This window comes from Rana temporaria, chromosome 6 (assembly GCF_905171775.1).
Source record: "Rana temporaria chromosome 6, aRanTem1.1, whole genome shotgun sequence".
In the NCBI taxonomy this organism is placed as follows: domain Eukaryota; kingdom Metazoa; phylum Chordata; class Amphibia; order Anura; family Ranidae; genus Rana; species Rana temporaria.
Genome location: NC_053494.1, coordinates 212,050,453 through 212,073,573, shown reverse-complemented (window position 1 = coordinate 212,073,573; position 23,121 = coordinate 212,050,453). Strand labels below are relative to the sequence as shown.

Here is a 23,121-nt window from a genome sequence, read left to right as displayed (position 1 = left end):
CCCCGTCCTGTCCCCCTCCGTCCTCAGTGCTGTCCCCCCTCCGTCCTGTCCCCCTCAGTCCTCAGTGCTGTCCCCCCTCCGTCCTGTCCCCCTCAGTCCTCAGTGCTGTCCTCCGTCCTGTTCCCCTCCGTCCTCAGTGCTGTCCTCCGTCCTGTCCCCCTCCGTCCTCTCCTCCGTCCTGTCCCCCTCCGTGCTGCCCCTCTCTGTCCTCCCTGCTGCCCCCCTCCGTCCATCCCCCGTCCTGTCCCCCCCGTCCTCCGTCCTGTCCCCCCCGTCCTGTCCGTCCTGTCCCCCCCGTCCTGTCCGTCCTGTCCCCCCCGTCCTCCATGCTTCTCTCCCCCCTCCGTGCTCCTCCCCCCCCCCCTTGATCTGTCAGGATGGAGAGCGGAGGTAGGAGCCGCTAAATCCGGCTCCTACCTTTTCCGAATGAACAGAGTCAGTGATCACCGACTGTCCATTCACATCACTGAGCATCGTAACCTGTTTTTACGATGCTTCAGTTTATGAATGGAGAGAAGCTTCTCTCCATTCATTTTAGCTGAGGCTGCTGAGAAAGGGACTGGGGAATCTGTGTCCTTAGTCCCTTTCTCTGTTTTAAAGGGGATATGTCAGGGGTCTGTTAAGACCCCTGATATCTCACAAAAGACCCCCCCCCCAGAGGGCTGCTAAAAAAGAAAAAAAAATTGGAATAATTTTTTTTTATAAATAATATTATAAAAAAAACACAGACACACACACACACACACACACCCCGACAATCCACCCCCCCCCCTTAAAAAAAGAAGAAAGCGATGTTTAACCACTTCCCGACCTCCTCATGTACATTTACGTCGGCAAAATGGCACGGACAGGCACAATCACGTACCTGTACGTCCTCTGCTAGACGTGGGTGGGGGGTCCGATCCGCTCGGGGAGCGATCCGGGACGACGGCGCGGCTATTTGTTTATAGCCGCTCCGTCGCGAACGCTCCCCGGAACTGAAGAACGGGGAGAGCCGTGTGTAAACACGGCTTCCCCGTGCTTCACTGTGGCGGCGCATCGATCAGGTGATCCCCTTTATAGGGGAGACTCGATCGATGACGTCATTCCTACAGCCACACCCCCCTACACTAGTAAACACATACACAGTGATCCCTAAATGTTACAGCGCCCCCTGTGTTTAACTCCCAAACTGCAACTGTCATTTTCACAATAAAGAATGCAATTTAAATGCATTTTTTGCTGTGAAAATGACAATGGTCCCAAAAATGTGTCAAAATTGTCCGAAATGTCCGCCATAATGTCGCAGTTACGAAAAAAAAAAAACGCTGATCGCCGCCATTAGTAGTAAAAAAAATAAAAATGAAAAAAACTATCCCCTATTTTGTAAACGCTATAAATTTTGCGCAAACCAACCGATAAACGATTATTGCGATTTTTTTACCAAAAATAGGTAGAAGAATATGTATCGGCCTAAACTGAGGAAAAAAAAATTTTTTATATATGTTTTTGGGGGATATTTATTACAGCAAAAAGTAAAAAATATTGCATTTTTTTCAAAATTGTCGCTCTATTTTTGTTTATAGCACAAAAAATAAAAACCGCAGAGGTGATCAAATACCACCAAAAGAAAGCTCTATTTGTGGGAAAAAAAAGGACGCCAATTTTGTTTGGGAGCCACGTCGCACGACCGCGCAATTGTCTGTTAAAGCGACGCAGTCCCGAACTGTAAAAACCCCTTGGGTCTTTAGACAGCATATTGGTCCGGGGCTTAAGTGGTTAAAAGAAGAAAAGCGCTGTTTAAAAAAATAAATAAATACTGCCACCGTCACATGACATAAAAAGAAAAAGAAAGTATCAGTATCGGCGAGTACTTGAAAAAAGGTATCGGTACTTGAACTCGGTCTCAAAAAAGTGGTATCGGGACAACCCTAATAAAAACGAACACCAACCAGTGTGTGGTGAAGGTGTTGCATTACACACGTGAGCAGACGATGCTCTTGTATTAGTAAAACAACAGATCCCACATAAAAAGGGAAGCTTTGCTCTGACACACACACACACACACACACACAGATTTCATCACCGAAATTAAACCTCACACAAGTCAGGACGGCACCAGCGTCAGATTTCACAACAAATAACCTCCGTCACCTAAACACTCACCATATGTAATGTACACTCTTCTGCATTTCCTACCCAGTGCTACAGGCCAGAAAAATAGCCAGTCACATACCAAAACCAACCTTTTTTTTTTTTTAAAACAATTTTTATTGGTTTTACTTTGACATACACTTCCGTAAAGGAAGAAAGGGAACAATGGTTGTCACAAAATCAGCATGAGATGGCATAGAAACAAACATTTCAAACCCCCATGCCCCGTCCCCTCCCGGAACATAGCTGCACCAGTCCCTCAACGGAGGGATAATTTGTCGCCAGGTGACCCAGCCTGGGCCCAAGCTGGTCCACCGGCGCAAACATTTGGCTGTCAGCAAAAGGAACAGATAGAAACATGACATATCATACACCGCCAACATTCACTCCAGCTCACACCCACATACAACCATACTGGCCTCCTAGCCCCTCCCCCCCACACACACACTCCCCAGCCCAGGCCGCCCGGAGCCCCCCCCCACCCGCAGCCAGTTATGGCTGAGAGAGAGGGGTGTCCCCCCAAAAGGAGTCCGCTATGTCCAACCAGGGCTGCAAAATCTTGTAAAACTTCTTGGGACAGGCCCTTCCCTTATATATACACTTAAACATAGGTAATACCTTGTTCACCATACGATACAACATTAGGGTATTCGGGGCAGAGGCACTCTTCAAATGTAACAAAATCAGTTTCCTGGCATAGAATAGAACAATTCGTATTAAAGTTCGAGCATGGGTGGTAGGTACAGAGTCATTGAGCACCCCCAACAATCCGGTCTCCGGGGCGAGGGGAACAGAGATGTGTTAAGTGTCCTTAAAAAAAGAAAATAATTCCCTCCAGTATAATAAAACAGCGGGACATGACCAAAACATATGTGAATAGTCGGCCTCAGTGGAGTCACACCTGGGGCAGGAAGCACTGGGATTCAGACCCATACGGGCCAAGCTGGCAGGAGTATAATGCAACTGGTGGATGAACTTAAATTGTATGTATTGATCATTAGAGCCTATAAGATCAAGGAAGCACGCCTCCGAGGCCTCCTCCCACCCCTCCTCGGACAGCCCCGGAATATCCACCTCCCACTTTCTTTGAGCAATCTGAAAGGGTTTAACCCCCACTGATTGTAGGCGTGTATAGAACGCTGTGACCAATTTCTCTATGTCTGAGTAGGACATGAGTGCCTCCAGAGGCGATTCTGTGAGCCCCTGGGCCAGACCCCCAAACTGTGCCCGAACCGCATGGCGGAGGGACATGTATCTGAATAGAAATTTCGCCTGTACCCCATTGCGAGCCCGCAATTCCTCAAACGAAAGAAACCGGTCATTGATAAAAATGTGGGAAGCACGCGTGATCCCAACCTGGGTCCACCACCCAGAGTCGGGATGGCCCAGGAGCTCAGGGAAATTTGAATTATACCATAGGGGGGCCCTAGGAGATACCCCACCTGAATCAGTGAGCAAGCCATTGCCCTCGTGCCACGCCAACCAGCCAACCTCCGACGGAGCGTAACGGGAGCATCGTCCTGCCTTTGACCTGAGAAGGTCATCGACCAACGAGTCCCTGGAGCCCACTTGAGCAGTCAGTAGAGCAGTGGAGCATGATGGGGAGGCCTCCAGGAACCAATCATAGACATACGTTAGTTGAGACGCTATAAAATACCGACGTAGGTTAGGGCAAGCCAGACCCCCCTCCAGCTTAGCCGCCTGGAGAGAGGCCCTGGCCATGCGAGGGCTCGATCCCTGCCACAGAAAGGTGAAAAGGATCGAGTCAAGTTTTTTAAAAAGTTTCTTTAACAAAAAAATAGGGGATGCCCGAAACACATATAAAAATTTTGGTAGGTAAATCATCTTGAAAATGTTCACCCGGCCAATAAGGTTGAGCGGTAAGGAGGTCCAGGTTTTGAGCCTAGTCTCCATATGTGCAACAATTGGGGTAACATTTAGAGTTTCGTAGGAAGACAGGTCTGCGTTAATATTTATCCCCAAGTATTTAAAGGTAGGTTGAATGGACAATTTGGACCTTGAGAGGTAGGAATAATCAAGCATAGGGCCTATAGGGAATGCAACCGATTTTTCCCAACCAACTCTCAACCCGGAGACCTTCCCAAATTCCTCCACCACCCTCATCAGAGAGACAAAGGACCGCTCCGTACCATCGAGGTAAATCAGGGCGTCGTCCGCGTATAGTGATATCTTTTCAGAGAGGGAACCGTAACAGATCCCGGCCACCTCAGCCGTCTGTCGCACCGCCAGAGCCAAAGGCTCAATGGCCAATGCGAACAGGAGTGGCGAGAGCGGACAGCCCTGCCTGGTACCCCTCTGCAAGGTAAAAACATCGGAAACATCCTTATTAGTGCTAACCCTGGCTCTGGGATTGGTGTACAGCAAGCGGACCCACCTGATGAATCGGGCGCTAAAGCCCATTCGGTGCATGGCCTCCCACAGGAACGACCAGTTGACAGTGTCAAAGGCCTTTAGTACGTCTAAAGACAGCACCAAGCCCCCCTTTTTCCTGGCCTCAGCCCTGTGGATGTGCAAATATAGTCGCCGGATGTTGTCGTACGTACTCCTTCCAGGCATGAACCCCGCCTGATCTCTGTGAATAAGATGGAGAATAACCTTCTGTAACCTTAGGGCCAAAACTTTAGCTAGCACCTTCACATCACTGTTTAGTAGTACCAAAACCAACCTTCACATCAGAGAGGACCTAGTCAAAAGGGATGAACAATAGTAACAGAAAACATAGTAATGCAACGCTATAGAAAGAGTCACACTTTACACTGACAGCTACAGCACATGACTGGTCTGGAATGTGACATCAGATAGCCCTGAAGGCGGCACGGACAGCGCTACGCAACCACAACACACACAGTACAGGATGCAGTGCCTTCCAAAATGATGAAGAAGAGCGCCACAACACACCTCTCTGCTTTACAGCACCATGAACTGGAAACCATCTACACTTTGTGTTGACATGTGGGAACACAACAGGCTGCCTTCACTTCCACTTCGGCCCCCGGAGGATTTAACATGGGAGTCTATGAAAGGGGTGCCCGACTTTGAAAAACTTTGCACACTTGTACAGGAAGAGTGGGGGTTATATGTGTGCCACTATAGCCTACAGCCGGCCGGTACCGGGTCCCCCAAGTCCGGGAGATCAGGCGCAAAAAGGTGACTCGAGTATAAGCCGAGGGGGGCGTTTTCAGCACACAGCGGCGGACAGGAGGCGCAAGAGCCAACAGCGGCGGACAGGAGGCGCAAGAGCCAACAGCGGCGGACAGGAGGCGCAAGAGCCAACAGCGGCGGACAGGAGGCGCAAGAGCCAACAGCGGCGGACAGGAGGCGCAAGAGCCAACAGCGGCGGACAGGAGGCGCAAGAGCCAACAGCTGGGACAGGAGGCGCAAGAGCCAACAGCGGCGGACAGGAGGCGCAAGAGCCAACAGCTGGGACAGGAGGCGCAAGAGCCAACAGCAGGGACAGGAGGCGCAAGAGCCAACAGCAGGGACAGGAGGCGCAAGAGCCAACAGCAGGGACAGGAGGCGCAAGAGCCAACAGCAGGGACAGGAGGCGCAAGAGCCAACAGCAGGGACAGGAGGAGCAAGAGCCAACAGCGGCGGACAGGAGGCGCAAGAGCCAACAGCGGGGGACAGGAGGCACAAGAGCCAACAGCAGGGACAGGAGGCGCAAGAGCCAACAGCAGGGACAGGAGGAGCAAGAGCCAACAGCGGCGGACAGGAGGCGCAAGAGCCAACAGCAGGGACAGGAGGCGCAAGAGCCAACAGCAGGGACAGGAGGCGCAAGAGCCAACAGCAGGGACAGGAGGCGCAAGAGCCAACAGCGGCGGACAGGAGGCGCAAGAGCCAACAGCGGGGGACAGGAGGCGCAAGAGCCAACAGCGGCGGACAGGAGGCGCAAGAGCCAACAGCGGCGGACAGGAGGCGCAAGAGCCAACAGCTGGGACAGGAGGCGCAAGAGCCAACAGCAGGGACAGGAGGCGACAGTTCTTTAAAAATTATGATTTAAATCAAGCCTTTTTACTAGCGATTTAAATCAAATCCACCCTGGTGCTCCCACATTTGTGCTCCTTTCTGTCCCCCCCCCCCCCCCCCCCCGCTTTAAAAATTACATTAGATATTTCTCACAGCGCGGTTGGTTGTAAAATATCAGATTTAAAAAAATAAAAATAAACTGAAGAAGAATGGAAGGACAGCGCAGAAAAAGGAAGTAAACCACCAACCCATTTCACCACCATAATCCAGTCTTAACTGGTCTAAGTAAGGAAAACAGACTACAGGGGCTGCAGCCTGGGCACCAGGGCTCATCTACTGGTATTAGGGGCCCTCAACTGCAGCCCCTTGTACCCCCAAGGGGGCCGCACATCGTATTCAGTATGTGTCACTGTAGGGGATTACCATACTGCTTGATATGCTTGGTTAATCTGTCCATCGATAGATCGACGTTCGGCCGGTTCAGCAGGATACATGTACGGGGCTAGCTGGTTGTACACAAGTCTAATCGATCGGTTTTGTGTACAGCCGGCCTGCAGCGTTTTTCCTCAACGATCAGTGCTGCCAGCTTTCTCCAACAACACTGATTACTGTTAGTGGTGCACCGAAATAAAAATTCCGTTACTGAAACTGAAAATTCAGGATGCACTTGGCCGAGACCGAAATTGATTTTTTTTTTTTTTTAAAAACGATACAAAATTATAAACTAGGGTTGTTCCGATACCACTTTTTTAGGACCGAGTACAAGTACCGATACTTTTTTTCAAGTATTTGCCGATACCGAATACCGATACTTTTTTTTTAAAATGTGTCCCCAAATGCAGCCATGTCCCCCCACAGATGCAGCCATGTCCCCCCCCACATATCCAGCCATGTCCCCCCCCCCATATCCAGCCATGTCCCCCCCCCATATCCAGCCATGTCCCCCCCCCCCCCCATATCCAGCCATGTCCCCCCCCCCCATATCCAGCCATGTCCCCCCCCCCCATATCCAGCCATGTCCCCCCCCATATCCAGCCATGTCCCCCCCCCCATATCCAGCCATGTCCCCCCCCATATCCAGCCATGTCCCCCCCCCCCATGTGCAGCCATGTCCCCCCCCATATATGCAGCCATGTCCCCCTTACCTACATGCTGCTGCACCGCCTCTTGGTTAATACGGGCGGGGAACATTACAGCTTTCATTTGAAAAGGTGTAGTTTTTCGCGCCGCGCTGCGTATAGACACTCCCCCTTGCTCGGGATTGGACAGTTCACCCGAGCAAGGGGGAGTGTCTATACGCGGCGCGGCGGGAAACACTACACCTTTTCAAATGAAAGCTGTAATGTTCCCCGCCGTATTAACCAGGCAGTGGCGGCAGCGGGGATGCGGCGGCGGCAGCGGGGATGCGGCGTAGCGGCCGCCGGGGGGTTTCCGGGGCAAGTATCGGATGAGGCATCGGGGGCATTACTCGGAATCGATCCCGATACTAGTATCGGTATCGGGACAAGCCTATTATAAATAATTGAATTCTATTGGACTTTTCAATCAACCACTCGCAGGCAGAAATATGTATAATAATATTACGGTCTGCAAGTGGTTTACCGGGATTATGACTGAAGATATCAGCCGTAACACCGGAACCCATTTTTTTTTTTTCCCCCCTTCAGCCGGTGGCTTTCTCATGAAACCAATCCAAATGGTTTCCAAAGTAGTGGGAGGGGACATCTCACAGACCAACTCCCTCCCGCCAGTCACTGGTGTTCCTCTGGCTTACTGTTCCCGCCAGTTCTCCCGTAAAAACAATCCGACGGCGTTTCCTGAATCTCATGGTTACTATGACGTTGTGTGACTGCATCTATGCAGTGCATATGACCTTAGCTTGTATTCATTGAATGAGTTTACAAAAAATTTAAATATTGTAGAATATACAGCCTCCTGCTACATAACTAAAGCTCCATTACATGCTGAATAAACAAAATTATTCTTGTATCTTAACCACTTGCGGACCGCCGCACGAACATTTACAACAGCAGATCGGCACAGGCAGGCAAATGGGCGTACATGTACGTCCCGTTCATTTTCCAGCCTTGCGGGCGCGCGCCCTTGCCGCAAGCTCCGTGACCGTGCCCTCGATGTCCCGCGATCGTGTCACGGAGCGGCAGAAACGGGGGAATGCCTGTGTAAACAAGACATCTCCCTGTTCTGCCTAGTGACAGGACACTGATCTACTGCTCCCTGTCATCTGGAGCACTGATCAGTATTGTGTCACATGTAGCCCACACCCCCCCCCCACACAGTTAGAATCACTCCCTAGGACACACTTAACCTCTTCCTCGCCGCTTAGTGGTTAACCCCTTCCCTGCCAGTGTCAGTGCCGGTGCATTTTTATAGCACTGATCGCTGTATAAATGACAATGGTCCCAAAAAAGCGTCAAAAGTGTCCGCCATAATGTCGTAGTCACGATAGAAAAAAACAAAAATGCTGATCGCGGCCATTACTAAAAATAAATAATAAATAAATCTATCCCCTATTTTGTAGATGCGTCAACTTTTGCGCAAACCAATCAATAAACGCTTATTGTGATTTTTTTTTTAACAAAAATATGTAGAAGAATACGCATCGGCGTAAACCAAGGAAATATTATGAAAAAAATAAAATAAAAATTGGGATATTTATTATAGCAAATTTTTCTTAATTTTTTTTACCAAAATTGGCGCTTTTTTGCTTAAAGCACAAAAAAAAAAAACGCAGAGGTGATCAAATACCACCAATAGAAAGCTCTATTTGTGGGGAAAAAAGGACGCCAATTTTGTTTGGGAACCATGTCGCACAACCGCGCAATTGTCAGTTAAAGTGACGCAGTGCAGAATCGCAAAAAATGGCCCGGTCAGCAAGGGGGCAAATCCTACTGGGACTGAAGTGGTTAAAGCGATTGTAAAAAGCACAACGTTTTTTATCTTTATGTATTCCATGCATTAAAATAAAAAAAGACTTCTTAGCCAGATTCAGAGAGGTTTACGCCGGCGTATCAGTAGATACGCCGTTGTAACTCTGAATCTGCGCCGTCGTACATTTAAGTGTATTCTCAAATTGAGATACACTTAAATCTAGCTAAGATACGACGGCTTGCGCCGTCGTATCTTAGCTTTCTATTTAGGCCGGCCGCTAGGGGGCGTGAACGCTGATTTATGCATAGAATGCGTAAATCAGCAAGATAAGCCTATTCACGAACGTACGCTTGCCCGTCGCAGTAAAGATACGCCGTTTACGTAAAGCGTTTTCAGGCGTAAAGTTATTCCAAAAAAAAGCTGGACTAGCCAATGTTATGTATGGACGTCGGTCCCGCGTTGAATTTTGAAAATGTTACGTTGTTTGCGTAAGTCGTCCGTGAATGGGGCTGGACGTAATTTACGTTCACGTCAAAACCAATAAGCCCTTGCGGCCTAATTTGGAGCATGCGCACTGGGATACGTCCACGGACGGCGCATGCGCCGTTCGTTCGGCCCCTCATTTGCATGGGGTCACGGTTCATTTTAATACAACACGCCCACCTCTACCTCATTTGAATTAGGCGCGCTTACGCCGGCCCATTTACGCTATGCCGCCGTAACTTAGGACGCAAGTGCTTTGTGAATACAGCACTTGCCTCTCTAACTTACAGCGGCGTAGCGTATATGCGATACGCTACGCCTGCCTAACGTTAGGCTCTCCTACCTGAATCTAGCTATTCTGTGTGCAGCAGCCCCCCTCAGCCCCTCCAAATACTTACCCGAGCCCCATCTCTATCCAGCGATGTCCACGAGTGCCTGGGCCGTCTGAGGCTCTCCCTCCTGATTGGCTGTAACACAGCAGCTACACCATTGGCTCCCACTGCTGTCAAAATCATTTAGCCAATAAGGAGAGAGGGGGCGAGGCCGAAGCAGAGCTTCGTGTCTGGATGGACACACAGAACTGCAACTCGGTTCAGGTGCCCCCATAACAAGCTGCTTGCTGTGGGGGGCACCCAAAAGGAGGGAGAGGCCAGGAGCGCCAGAAGGGGACCCGAGAAGAGGAGGATTGGGGTTTCTATGTTCATATCCATTGCACAAAAGAAGGCAAGTATAAAACATGTTTATTATTTTTATAGAAAAGAAAAAACTGACTTTACAATCACTTTAACCATCTCTTGTAGCATTGTGCCTAATCTGAATATTATGTTTGGCCCTTTGGCGAGGTAAGGGGGCCACACCTGAGACCCCTTATCATTATTATACAGGATTTATATAGCGTCAACAGTGTACTCAGCCCTTTACTAAAAAAAAAGGGAGACAATACAGTTATAATACAATAAATACAAGAGGATAAAGAGGGCCCTGCTCAGAAGAGCTTACAATCTAATGGACTATACAAAGAAACTCAATGGAGTCATCCTGCTCCACATATTACAGAACATAAAATAAATAAGATAACCCAACAGGTAAAGAAGGACCACAGGCGGTGTGCAGACAGGAGAACAATGATGCACTATATTACCAAAAGTATTGGGACGCCTGCCTTTACACGCACGTGAACTTTAATGGCATCCCAGTCTTAGTCCGTAGGGTTCAATATTGAGTTGGCCCCGCCCTTTGCGGCTATAACACCTTCACCTCTTCTGGGAGGAGGTTTAGGAGTGTGTCTATGGGAATGTTTGACCGTTCTTCCAGAAGGGCATTTGTGAGGTCAGGCACTGATGTTGGATGAGAAGGCCTGGCTCACAGTCTCCATTCTAATTTATCCCAAAGGTGTTCTATCGGTTGTGTAGGCCAGTCAAGTTCCTCCACCTCAAACTCCTTCATCCATGTCTTTATGGACCTTGATTTGTGCACTGGTCCAAATCATTTGGTGGAGGGGGGATTATGGTGTGGGGTTGTTTTTCAGGGGTTGGGCTTGGCCCCTTAGTTCCAGTGAAGGAAACTCTTAAAGCGGATGTGCCATGGGAAAAAAAAATTAAAAGCCAGCAGCTACAAATACTGCAGCTGCTGACTTTTAATATTAGGACACTTACCTGTCCTGGAGTCCAGCGCCGATCGCAGCAGAGGACGAGCGATGGCTCGTCTCTCTGCTGCTCCCCCCGCCATCCACGCTGAGGGAACCAGGAAGTGAAGCGCTGCGGCTTCACTGCCCGGTTGCCTACGGCGCATGCGCGAGTCGCGCCCGCCGATTGGCTCCCGATGTGTGCTGGGAGCCGAGTGTTCCCAGCACACAACGGGGGGGGGGGGGGGTGACGGGAAGTGACGGAATGCCGGGCCGGAAGTGCCGGGCCGGAAGTGGGTGCAAATACCTGTCTTTAGACAGGTATCTGCACCCCCCTCCCCCCTGAAAGGTGTCAAATGTGACACCGGAGGGGGGAGGGTTCCGATCAGCGTGAGTTCCACTTTAGGGTGGAGAACCGCTTTAACCACTTAAGCCCCTAAATGCCCAGGCCAGGTTTTGCGATTCGGCACTGCGTCGATTTAACTGACAATTGCGCGGTCGTGCGACGTGGCTCCCAAACAAAATTGGCGTCCTTTTTTTCCCACAAATAGAGCTTTCTTTTGGTGGTATTTGATCACCTCTGCGGTTTTTATTTTTTGCGCTATAAAAAAAATAGAGCAACAATTTTGAAAGAAATTAAATATTTTTTACTTTTTGCTATCGTCGTATACACGGCGCAGCGGGAACACTACAGCTATTCAAATGAAAGCGGGACATGGCTGCATATAGGGGGGACATGGCTGCATATAGGGGGGACATGGCTGCATATAGGGGGGGACATGGCTGCATATAGGGGGGGACATGGCTGCATATAGGGGGGGACATGGCTGCATATAGGGGGGGACATGGCTGCATATAGGGGGGGACATGGCTGCATATAGGGGGGGACATGGCTGCATATAGGGGGGGACATGGCTGGATATAGGGGGGGACATGGCTGGATATAGGGGAGGGACATGGCTGGATATGGGGAGGGACATGGCTGGATATAGGGGGGACATGGCTGGATCTATGGGGGACATGGCTGCATATAGGGGGGACATGGCTGCATATAGGGGGGACATGGCTGCATATAGGGGGGACATGGCTGCATATAGGGGGGACATGGCTGCATATAGGGGGGACATGGCTGCATATGTGGGGGGACATGGCTGCATATAGGGGGGACATGGCTGCATATGTGGGGGGACATGGCTGCATATAGGGGGGACATGGCTGCATATAGGGGGGACATGGCTGCATATAGGGGGGACATGGCTGCATATAGGGGGGACATGGCTGCATATAGGGGGGACATGGCTGCATATAGGGGGGACATGGCTGCATATAGGGGGGACATGGCTGCATATGTGGGGGGACATGGCTGCATATAGGGGGGACATGGCTGCATATAGGGGGGACATGGCTGCATATAGGGGGGACATGGCTGCATATAGGGGGGACATGGCGGTCGTTAAGCGGTTAAAGGAACACTAAAGGCAATTTTTTTTTTTAATAACAAACATGTTATACTTACCTCCACTGTGCAGCTCGTTTTGCACAGAGTGTCCCCGAATCCTGTCTTTTTGGGTCCCTCGGCGGCTGTCCGGCTCCTCCTCGCAAAAGCTTTCTACCTTCATGCGAGCTCGCATGGTGGAAAGATTTTGCGGGGCGCGCTCCCGTGATACAGCGGCAGGCATAGCCGCCAGTTTTACTACTCGGCCCCGCCCCCGACGCATCAACAGATGGGATTGACAGCAGCGCCAGCCAATGGCTGCGCTGCTATAAATCCGTCCAGCCTAGCCAATCAACGGCCAGGCTGGGAACCGAAACGTATCACGAGGGCACGCGGGACTTTCGAGGGGGTGAGGTAAGTAAAACGGGGGTTCAGGGGGGCGGTACCGTTGAATGTTTTTTCATCTTAATGCATAGGATGCACTAAGGTGAAAAAACATTTACCTTTACAACCCCTTGGTGTCAACATACTAAGACATTTTGGACAATTTCATGCTCCCAACTTTGTGGGAACAGTTTGGAGACGGCCCCTTCCTGTTCCAACACGACCAGTGCACAAAGCAAGGTTCATAAAGACATGGATGAACGAGTTTGGGGTGAAGGAACTTGACTAACCTGCACAGAGTCCTGACCTCAACCCGATAGAACACCATTGGGATGAATTAGAGCGGAGACTGAGTCAGGCCTTCTCGTCCAACATCAGTGCCTGACCTCACAAATGTGTTTCTGGAAGAATGGCCAAACCTTCCCATAGACACACTCCTAAACCTTGTGGACGGCCTTCCCAGAAGAGTTGAAGCTGTTATAGCTGTAAAGGGCGGGGCCAACTCAATATTGAACCCTACGGACTAAGACGCCATTAAAGTTCATGTAAAGGCAGGCGTCCCAATACTTTTGGAAGTATAGTGTATAAACGTCTCAAACACGTCTCAAACACGGACACGGCCAATCACTCCAAATTTACAAGAAGTGTGGGTGGAATTGTCCAGCATCTAGAAAACAACGACATATAAAATAGATTTCCAAACATCTGACTCGTGTCATGTGACCCAGAGAAGTGATAACAAGGTATTGCTTCAGCACAGCGATCTGCCATACAGACGATAAGAATTCCACGGCTCAGACCAACACCGAGATTCACAAATATCATTGAGACGATAGAACATGCTAATTACATGTATGACAGCATCAGTCAGACATCGAGAACTGACACCCAAACAAATCCTCGAAATATCACATTTTATCAACCAGAAGAAAAAATATGTTTAGTGGCAACAGATACAGGCAATGATAACATCAGCTACACACGGTGCAGGTCTACAGAGGAAGGACAATCATCTATAGATGTTGCAGGTCTACAGAGGAAGGCCAATCATCTATAGATGGTGCAGGTCTACAGAGGAAGGCCAATCATCTATAGATGGTGCAGGTCTACAGAGGAAGGCCAATCATCTATAGATGGTGCAGGTCTACAGAGGAAGGACAATCATCTATAGATGGTGCAGGTCTACAGAGGAAGGACAATCATCTATAGATGGTGCAGGTCTACAGAGGAAGGACAATCATCTATAGATGGTGCAGGTCTACAGAGGAAGGACAATCATCTATAGATGGTACAGGTCTACAGAAGGACAATCATCTATAGATGGTACAGGTCTACAGAGCAAGGACAATCATCTATAGATGGTACAGGTCTACAGAGCAAGGACAATCATCTATAGATGGTACAGGTCTACAGAAGAAGGACAATCATCTATAGATGGTACAGGTCTACAGAAGAAGGACAATCATCTATAGATGGTGCAGGTCTACAGATGAAGGACAATCATCTATAGATGGTGCAGGTCTACAGAGGAAGGACAATCATCTATAGACAGTGCAGGTCTACAGAGGAAGGACAATCATCTATAAATGGTGCAGGTCTACAGATGAAGGACAATCATCTATAGATGGTGCAGGTCTACAGAGGAAGGACAATCATCTATAGACGGTGCAGGTCTACAGAGGAAGGACAATCACCTATAGACGGTGCAGGTCTACAGAAGGACAATCATCTATAGATGGTGCAGGTCTACAGAGGAAGGACAATCATCTATAGATGGTGCAGGTCTACAGAGGAAGGACAATCATCTATAGATGGTGCAGGTCTACAGAAGAAGGCCAATCATCTATAGATGGTGCAGGTCTACAGAAGAAGGCCAATCATCTATAGATGGTGCAGGTCTACAGAGGAAGGACAATCATCTATAGATGGTGCAGGTCTACAGAGGAAGGCCAATCATCTATAGATGGTGCAGGTCTACAGAGGAAGGCCAATCATCTATAGATGGTGCAGGTCTACAGAGGAAGGACAATCATCTATAGATGGTGCAGGTCTACAGAGGAAGGACAATCATCTATAGATGGTGCAGGTCTACAGAGGAAGGACAATCATCTATAGATGGTGCAGGTCTACAGAGGAAGGACAATCATCTATAGATGGTACAGGTCTACAGAAGGACAATCATCTATAGATGGTACAGGTCTACAGAGCAAGGACAATCATCTATAGATGGTACAGGTCTACAGAGCAAGGACAATCATCTATAGATGGTACAGGTCTACAGAAGAAGGACAATCATCTATAGATGGTACAGGTCTACAGAAGAAGGACAATCATCTATAGATGGTGCAGGTCTACAGATGAAGGACAATCATCTATAGATGGTGCAGGTCTACAGAGGAAGGACAATCATCTATAGACAGTGCAGGTCTACAGAGGAAGGACAATCATCTATAAATGGTGCAGGTCTACAGATGAAGGACAATCATCTATAGATGGTGCAGGTCTACAGAGGAAGGACAATCATCTATAGACGGTGCAGGTCTACAGAGGAAGGACAATCACCTATAGACGGTGCAGGTCTACAGAAGGACAATCATCTATAGATGGTGCAGGTCTACAGAGGAAGGACAATCATCTATAGATGGTGCAGGTCTACAGAGGAAGGACAATCATCTATAGATGGTGCAGGTCTACAGAAGAAGGCCAATCATCTATAGATGGTGCAGGTCTACAGAAGAAGGCCAATCATCTATAGATGGTGCAGGTCTACAGAGGAAGGACAATCATCTATAGATGGTGCAGGTCTACAGAGGAAGGACAATCATCTATAGATGGTGCAGGTCTACAGATGAAGGACAATCAGCTATAGACGGTGCAGGTCTACAGAAGAAGGACAATCATCTATAGATGGTGCAGGTCTACAGAGGAAGGACAATCATCTATAAATGGTGCAGGTCTACAGAAGGACAATCATCTATAGATGGTACAGGTCTACCGAGGAAGGCCAATCATCTATAGATGGTGCAGGTCTACAGAGGAAGGACAATCATCTATAGATGGTGCAGGTCTACAGAAGGACAATCATCTATAGATGGTGCAGGTCTACAGAAGAAGGACAATCATCTATAGATGGAGCCGGTCTACAGAAGAAGGACAATCATCTATAGATGGAGCAGGTCTACAGAAGGACAATCAGCTATAGACGGTGCAGGTCTACAGAAGGACAATCATCTATAGATGGTGCAGGTCTACCGAGGAAGGCCAATCATCTATAGATGGTGCAGATTTACAGAGGAAGGCCAATCATCTATAGACGGTGCAGGTCTACAGAGGAAGGCCAATCATCTATAGACGGTGCAGGTCTACAGAAGAAGGACAATCATCTATAGATGGTGCAGGTCTACAGAAGGACAATCAGCTATAGACGGAGCAGGTCTACAGAAGGACAATCATCTATAGATGGTGCAGGTCTACCGAGGAAGGACAATCATCTATAGGAGGTGCAGGTCTACCGAGGAAGGACAATCATCTATAGGAGGTGCAGGTCTACCGAGGAAGGACAATCATCTATAGATGGTGCAGGTCTACAGAGGAAGGACAATCATCTATAGGAGGTGCAGGTCTACCGAGGAAGGACAATCATCTATAGGAGGTGCAGGTCTACCGAGGAAGGACAATCATCTATAGATGGTGCAGGTCTACAGAGGAAGGACAATCATCTATAGATGGTGCAGGTCTACAGAGGAAGGACAATCACCTATAGATGGTGCAGGTCTACAGAAGAAGGACAATCATCTATAGGAGGTGCAGGTCTACCGAGGAAGGACAATCATCTATAGGAGGTGCAGGTCTACAGAGGAAGGACAATCATCTATAGATGGTACAGGTCTACAGAGGAAGGACAATCATCTATAGATGGTGCAGGTCTACAGATGAAGGCCAATCATCTATAAATGGTGCAGGTCTACAGATGAAGGACAATCATCTATAGATGGTGCAGGTCTACAGAGGAAGGCCAATCAGCTATAGATGGTGCAGGTCTACAGAGGAAGGACAATCGTCTATTGATGTTGCAGGTCTACAGAGGAAGGACAATCATCTATAGATGGTGCATGTCTACAGAAGGACAATCATCTATAGATGGTGCAGGTCTACAGAAGGCCAATCATCTATAGATGGTGCAGGTCTACAGAGGAAGGACAATCATCTATAGATGGTGCAGGTCTACAGATGAAGGCCAATCAGCTATAGACGGTGCAGGTCTACAGAAGAAGGACAATCATCTATAGATGGTACAGGTCTACAGAGGAAGGACAATCATCTATAGATGGTGCAGGTCTACAGAGGAAGGACGATCATCTATAGATGGTGCAGGTCTACAGAGGAAGGACAATCATCTATAGATGGTGCAGGTCTACAGATGAAGGCCAATCATCTATAGATGGTGCAGGTCTACAGATGAAGGCCAATCATCTATAGATGGTGCAGGTCTACAGAGGAAGGCCAATCATCTATAGATGGTGCAGGTCTACAGAGGAAGGCCAATCAGCTACACATGGTGCAGGTCTACAGATGAAGGACAATCATCTATAGATGGTGCAGGTCTACAGAGGAAGGCCAATCAGCTATAGATGGTGCAGGTCTACAGAGGAAGGACAATCGTCTATTGATGTTGCAGGTCTACAGAGGAAGGACAATCATCTATAGATGGTGCATGTCTACAGAAGGACAATCATCTATAGATGGTGCAGGTCTACAGAAGGCCAATCATCTATAGATGGTGCAGGTCTACAGAGGAAGGACAATCATCTATAGATGGTGCAGGTCTACAGAGGAAGGACAATCATCTATAGATGGTACAGGTCTACAGAGGAAGGACAATCATCTATAGATGGTACAGGTCTACAGAGGAAGGACAATCATCTATAGATGGTACAGGTCTACAGAGGAAGGACAATCATCTATAGATGGTACAGGTCTACAGAGGAAGGACAATCATCTATAGGAGGTGCAGGTCTACAGAGGAAGGACAATCATCTATAGATGGTGCAGGTCTACAGAGGAAGGACAATCATCTGCATATCATTGAACAGATAACATGTTGGATAACAAAATATTTCCTAGACAGATCATAGTTATGTGACGAGACGTGTCCCAGAGTGAGGAGGGGGGGACAGAGGGGATGTATACAGTGAGGGGGGGGGACAGAGGCGAGGGGATGTATACAGTGAGAGGGACAGAGGCGAGGGGATGTATACAGTGAGAGGGGGACAGAGGTGAGGGGATGTATACAGTGAGGAGGGGGGGACAGAGGCGAGGGGATGTATACAGTGAGGGGGGGACAGAGGCGAGGTGATGTATACAGTGAGGGGGGGGACAGAGGCGAGGTGATGTATACAGTGAGGGGGGGACAGAGGCGAGGTGATGTATACAGTCAGGGGGGGACAGAGATGAGGTATACAGTGAGGGGGGGACAGAGGCGAGGGGGTGTATACAGTGAGGGGGGGACAGAGGCGAGGGGATGTATACAGTGAGGGGGGGACAGAGGCGAGGGGATGTATACAGTGAGGGGGGGACAGAGGCGAGGGGATGTATACAGTGAGGGGGGACAGAGGCGAGGGGATGTATACAGTGAGGGGGGACAGAGGTGAGGGGATGTATACAGTGAGGGGGGACAGAGGCGAGGGGATGTATACAGTGAGGGGGGGACAGAGGCGAAGGGATGTATACAGTGAGGGGGGGGGCAGAGGCGAGGGGGGTGTATACAGTGAGGGGGGGGACAGAGGCGAGGGGATGTATACAGTGAGAGGGACAGAGGCGAGGGGATGTATACAGTGAGAGGGGGACAGAGGTGAGGGGGTGTATACAGTGAGGAGGGGGGGACAGAGGCGAGGGGATGTATACAGTGAGGGGGGGACAGAGGCGAGGTGATGTATACAGTGAGGGGGGGACAGAGGCGAGGTGATGTATACAGTGAGGGGGGGACAGAGGCGAGGTGATGTATACAGTCAGGGGGGGACAGAGATGAGGTATACAGTGAGGGGGGGACAGAGGCGAGGGGGGTGTATACAGTGAGGGGGGGACAGAGGCGAGGGGATGTATACAGTGAGGGGGGGACAGAGGCGAGGGGATGTATACAGTGAGGGGGGGACAGAGGTGAGGGGATGTATACAGTGAGGGGGGACAGAGGCGAGGGGATGTATACAGTGAGGGGGGGACAGAGGCGAAGGGATGTATACAGTGAGGGGGGGGCAGAGGCGAGGGGGGTGTATACAGTGAGGGGGGGACAGAGGCGAGCTGATGTATACAGTGAGGGGGGGACATAGGCGAGCTGATGTATACAGTCAGGGGGGACAGAGGCGAGGGGATGTATACAGTGAGGGGGGGACAGAGGAGAGGGGTTTGTATACAGTGAGGGGGGGGGGGACAGAGGCGAGGTGATGTATACAATGAGGGGGGGACAGAGGCGAGGGGATGTATACAGTGAGGGGGGGACAGAGGTGAGGGGATGTATACAGTGAGGGGGTACAGAGGTGAGGTGATGTATACAGTGAGGGGGGACAGAGGTGAGGGGGTGTATACAGTGAGGGGGGGCAGAGGTGAGGGGATGTATACAGTGAGGAGGGGGGGACAGAGGCGAGGGGATGTATACAGTGAGGGGGGGACAGAGGTGAGGGGATGTATACAGTGAGGGGGGGGGACAGAGGTGAGGGGATGTATACAGTGAGGGGGGGACAGAGGTGAGGGGATGTATACAGTGAGGGGGGGACAGAGGCGAGGGGATGTATACAGTGAGGGGGGGACAGAGGCGAGGGGATGTATACAGTGAGGGGGGGACAGAGGCGAGGGGATGTATACAGTGAGGGGGGGACAGAGGCGAGGGGATGTATACAGTGAGGGGGGGACAGAGGCGAGGGGGATGTATACAGTGAGGGGGGGACAGAGGCGAGGGGATGTATACAGTGAGGGGGGGACAGAGGCGAGGGGATATATACAGTGAGGGGGGGGACAGAGGTGAGCAGGGGGTGTCACTTACACCGGAAGGGACTCCTCGGCCCCCCAGGGGGGCACACAGGCCCGGGGGCCGCCGTCACATTAGGCCCGGGCTCCCTCAGAAGATGGCGGACATATTCCTCACACAGACGAAGCGGCGGGGCCGGTGGGGAAGGGGGGGGAAGCGGAGGGTGCAGTAATTCCGGGTGTCCCCCCAGATATCGGCGGGTGAGAGAAGCGCCCGGGAAGACGGAGATGGGCCAGACAGCGCGTGACGTCACGGGGCGGAGCAACAAGGACCGAGCGTGAAGAGACGGAGGAGGCGGGACGAATGTGTCAGGGGGAGGGCGGGGCCACACTGGTGGATGGAAGGGAATGGGCGGATCTAAAGGGGGTCACTAAGGGGCGGGGTAAAGCCTATAGAGGGGGAGGAGATGGCAGTGCTAAAGTGACAGCTCAAGGCGGGGCTTCGAAGTTTACAGCCAATCAGTTGCTGAACTGGAAGCAGAACCGCCAACACTTCACAACGACCTCCTAAATAACAGAGATCAGAACCAGAACCCCCCACAGTACAGAGATCAGAACCAGAACCCCCCACAGTACAGAGATCAGAACCAGAACCCCCCACAGTACAGAGATCAGAACCAGAACCCCCCACAGTACAGAGATCAGAACCAGAACCCCCCACAGTACAGAGATCAGAACCAGAACCCCCCACAGTACAGAGATCAGAACCAGAACCCCCCACAGTACAGAGATCAGAACCAGAACCCCCCACAGTACAGAGATCAGAACCAGAACCCCCCACAGTACAGAGATCAGAACACCCCACAGTACAGAGATCAGAACCCCCCACAGTACAGAGATCAGAACCCCCCACAGTACAGAGACCAGAACCAGAACCCCCCACAGTACAGAGATCAGAACACCCCACAGTACAGAGATCAGAACCAGAACCCCCCACAGCACAGAGATCAGAACCCCCCACAGTACAGAGATCAGAACCAGAACCCCCCACAGTACAGAGATCAGAACCAGAACCCCCCACAGCACAGAGATCAGAACCCCCCACAGTACAGAGATCAGAACCCCCCACAGTACAGAGATCAGAACCCCCCACAGTACAGAGATCAGAACCCCCCACAGTACAGAGATCAGAACCCCCCACAGTACAGAGATCAGAACCCCCCACAGTACAGAGATCAGAACCAGAACCCCCCACAGCACAGAGATCAGAACCAGAACCCCCCACAGCACAGAGATCAGAACCAGAACCCCCCACAGTACAGAGATCAGAACCCCCCACAGTACAGAGATCAGAACCCCCCACAGTACAGAGATCAGAACCCCCCACAGTACAGAGATCAGAACCCCCCACAGTACAGAGATCAGAACCCCCCACAGTACAGAGATCAGAACCCCCCACAGTACAGAGATCAGAACCCCCCACAGTACAGAGATCAGAACCCCCCACAGTACAGAGATCAGAACCCCCCACAGTACAGAGATCAGAACCAGAACCCTCCACAGTACAGAGATCAGAACCAGAACACCCCACAGTACAGAGATCAGAACCAGAACCCCCCACAGTACAGAGATCAGAACCCCCCACAGCACAGAGATCAGAACCCCCCACAGTACAGAGATCAGAACCAGAACCCTCCACAGTACAGAGATCAGAACCCTCCACAGTACAGAGATCAGAACCCTCCACAGTACAGAGATCAGAACCCCCCACAGTACAGAGATCAGAACCCCCCACAGTACAGAGATCAGAACCAGAACCCTCCACAGTACAGAGATCAGAACCAGAACACCCCACAGTACAGAGATCAGAACCAGAACCCCCCACAGTACAGAGATCAGAACCAGAACCCCCCACAGCACAGAGATCAGAACCCCCCACAGTACAGAGAGCAGAACACCCCACAGTACAGAGATCAGAACACCCCACAGTACAGATATCAGAACACCCCACAGTACAGAGATCAGAACCAGAACCCCCCACAGTACAGAGATCAGAACCCCCCACAGTACAGAGATCAGAACCAGAACACCCCACAGTACAGAGATCAGAACCAGAACCCCCCACAGTACAGGGATCAGAACCCCCCACAGTACAGAGATCAGAAGCCCCCACAGTACAGAGATCAGAACCCCCCACAGTACAGAGATCAGAACCAGAACCCTCCACAGTACAGAGATCAGAACCAGAGCCCCCCACAGTACAGAGATCAGAACCCTCCACAGTACAGAGATCAGAACCAGAACACCCCACAGTACAGAGATCAGGACCAGAACCCCCCACAGTACAGAGATCAGAACCAGAACCCCCCACAGTACAGAGATCAGAACCAGAACACCCCACAGTACAGAGATCAGAACCAGAACCCCCCACAGTACAGAGATCAGAACCCCCCACAGTACAGAGATCAGAACCAGAACCCCCCACAGCACAGAGATCAGAACCCCCCACAGTACAGAGAGCAGAACACCCCACAGTACAGAGATCAGAACCAGAACCCCCCACAGTACAGAGATCAGAACCAGAACACCCCACAGTACAGAGATCAGAACCAGAACAGTACAGAGATCAGAACACCCCACAGTACAGAGATCAGAACCAGAACCCCCCACAGTACAGAGATCAGAACCAGAACCCTCCACAGTACAGAGATCAGAACACCCCACAGTACAGAGATCAGAACCAGAACCCCCCACAGTACAGAGATCAGAACCAGAACCCCCCACAGTACAGGGATCAGAACCCCCCACAGTACAGAGATCAGAACCCCCCACAGTACAGAGATCAGAACCAGAACCCTCCACAGTACAGAGATCAGAACCAGAACACCCCACAGTACAGAGATCAGAACCAGAACCCCCCACAGCACAGAGATCAGAACCCCCCACAGTACAGAGAGCAGAACACCCCACAGTACAGAGATCAGAACCAGAACCCCCCACAGTACAGAGATCAGAACCAGAACACCCCACAGTACAGAGATCAGAACCAGAACCCCCCACTAGACAGAGATCATAACCAGAACCCCCCACAGCACAGAGATCAGAACCCCCCACAGTACAGAGATCAGAACCAGAACCCCCCACAGGACAGAGATCAGAACCAGAACCCCCCACAGGACAGAGATCAGAACCAGAACCCCCCACAGGACAGAGATCAGAACCAGAA

General features: G+C 50.4%; 1 protein-coding gene across 1 annotated transcript in view; it reads right to left on the bottom strand.

Annotated features, from left to right (window-relative positions):
- MAP3K2 (mitogen-activated protein kinase kinase kinase 2) overlaps positions 1-20,226 on the bottom strand; it is a 77,431-nt gene extending 57,205 nt beyond the window's left edge. Inside the window, exon 1 of the mRNA XM_040358221.1 lies at positions 19,972-20,226. The gene's annotated coding sequence lies outside the window, so the exon portion shown is untranslated. The remainder of the gene's footprint in view (positions 1-19,971) is intronic.
- Positions 20,227-23,121: the final 2,895 nt, after the last annotated feature.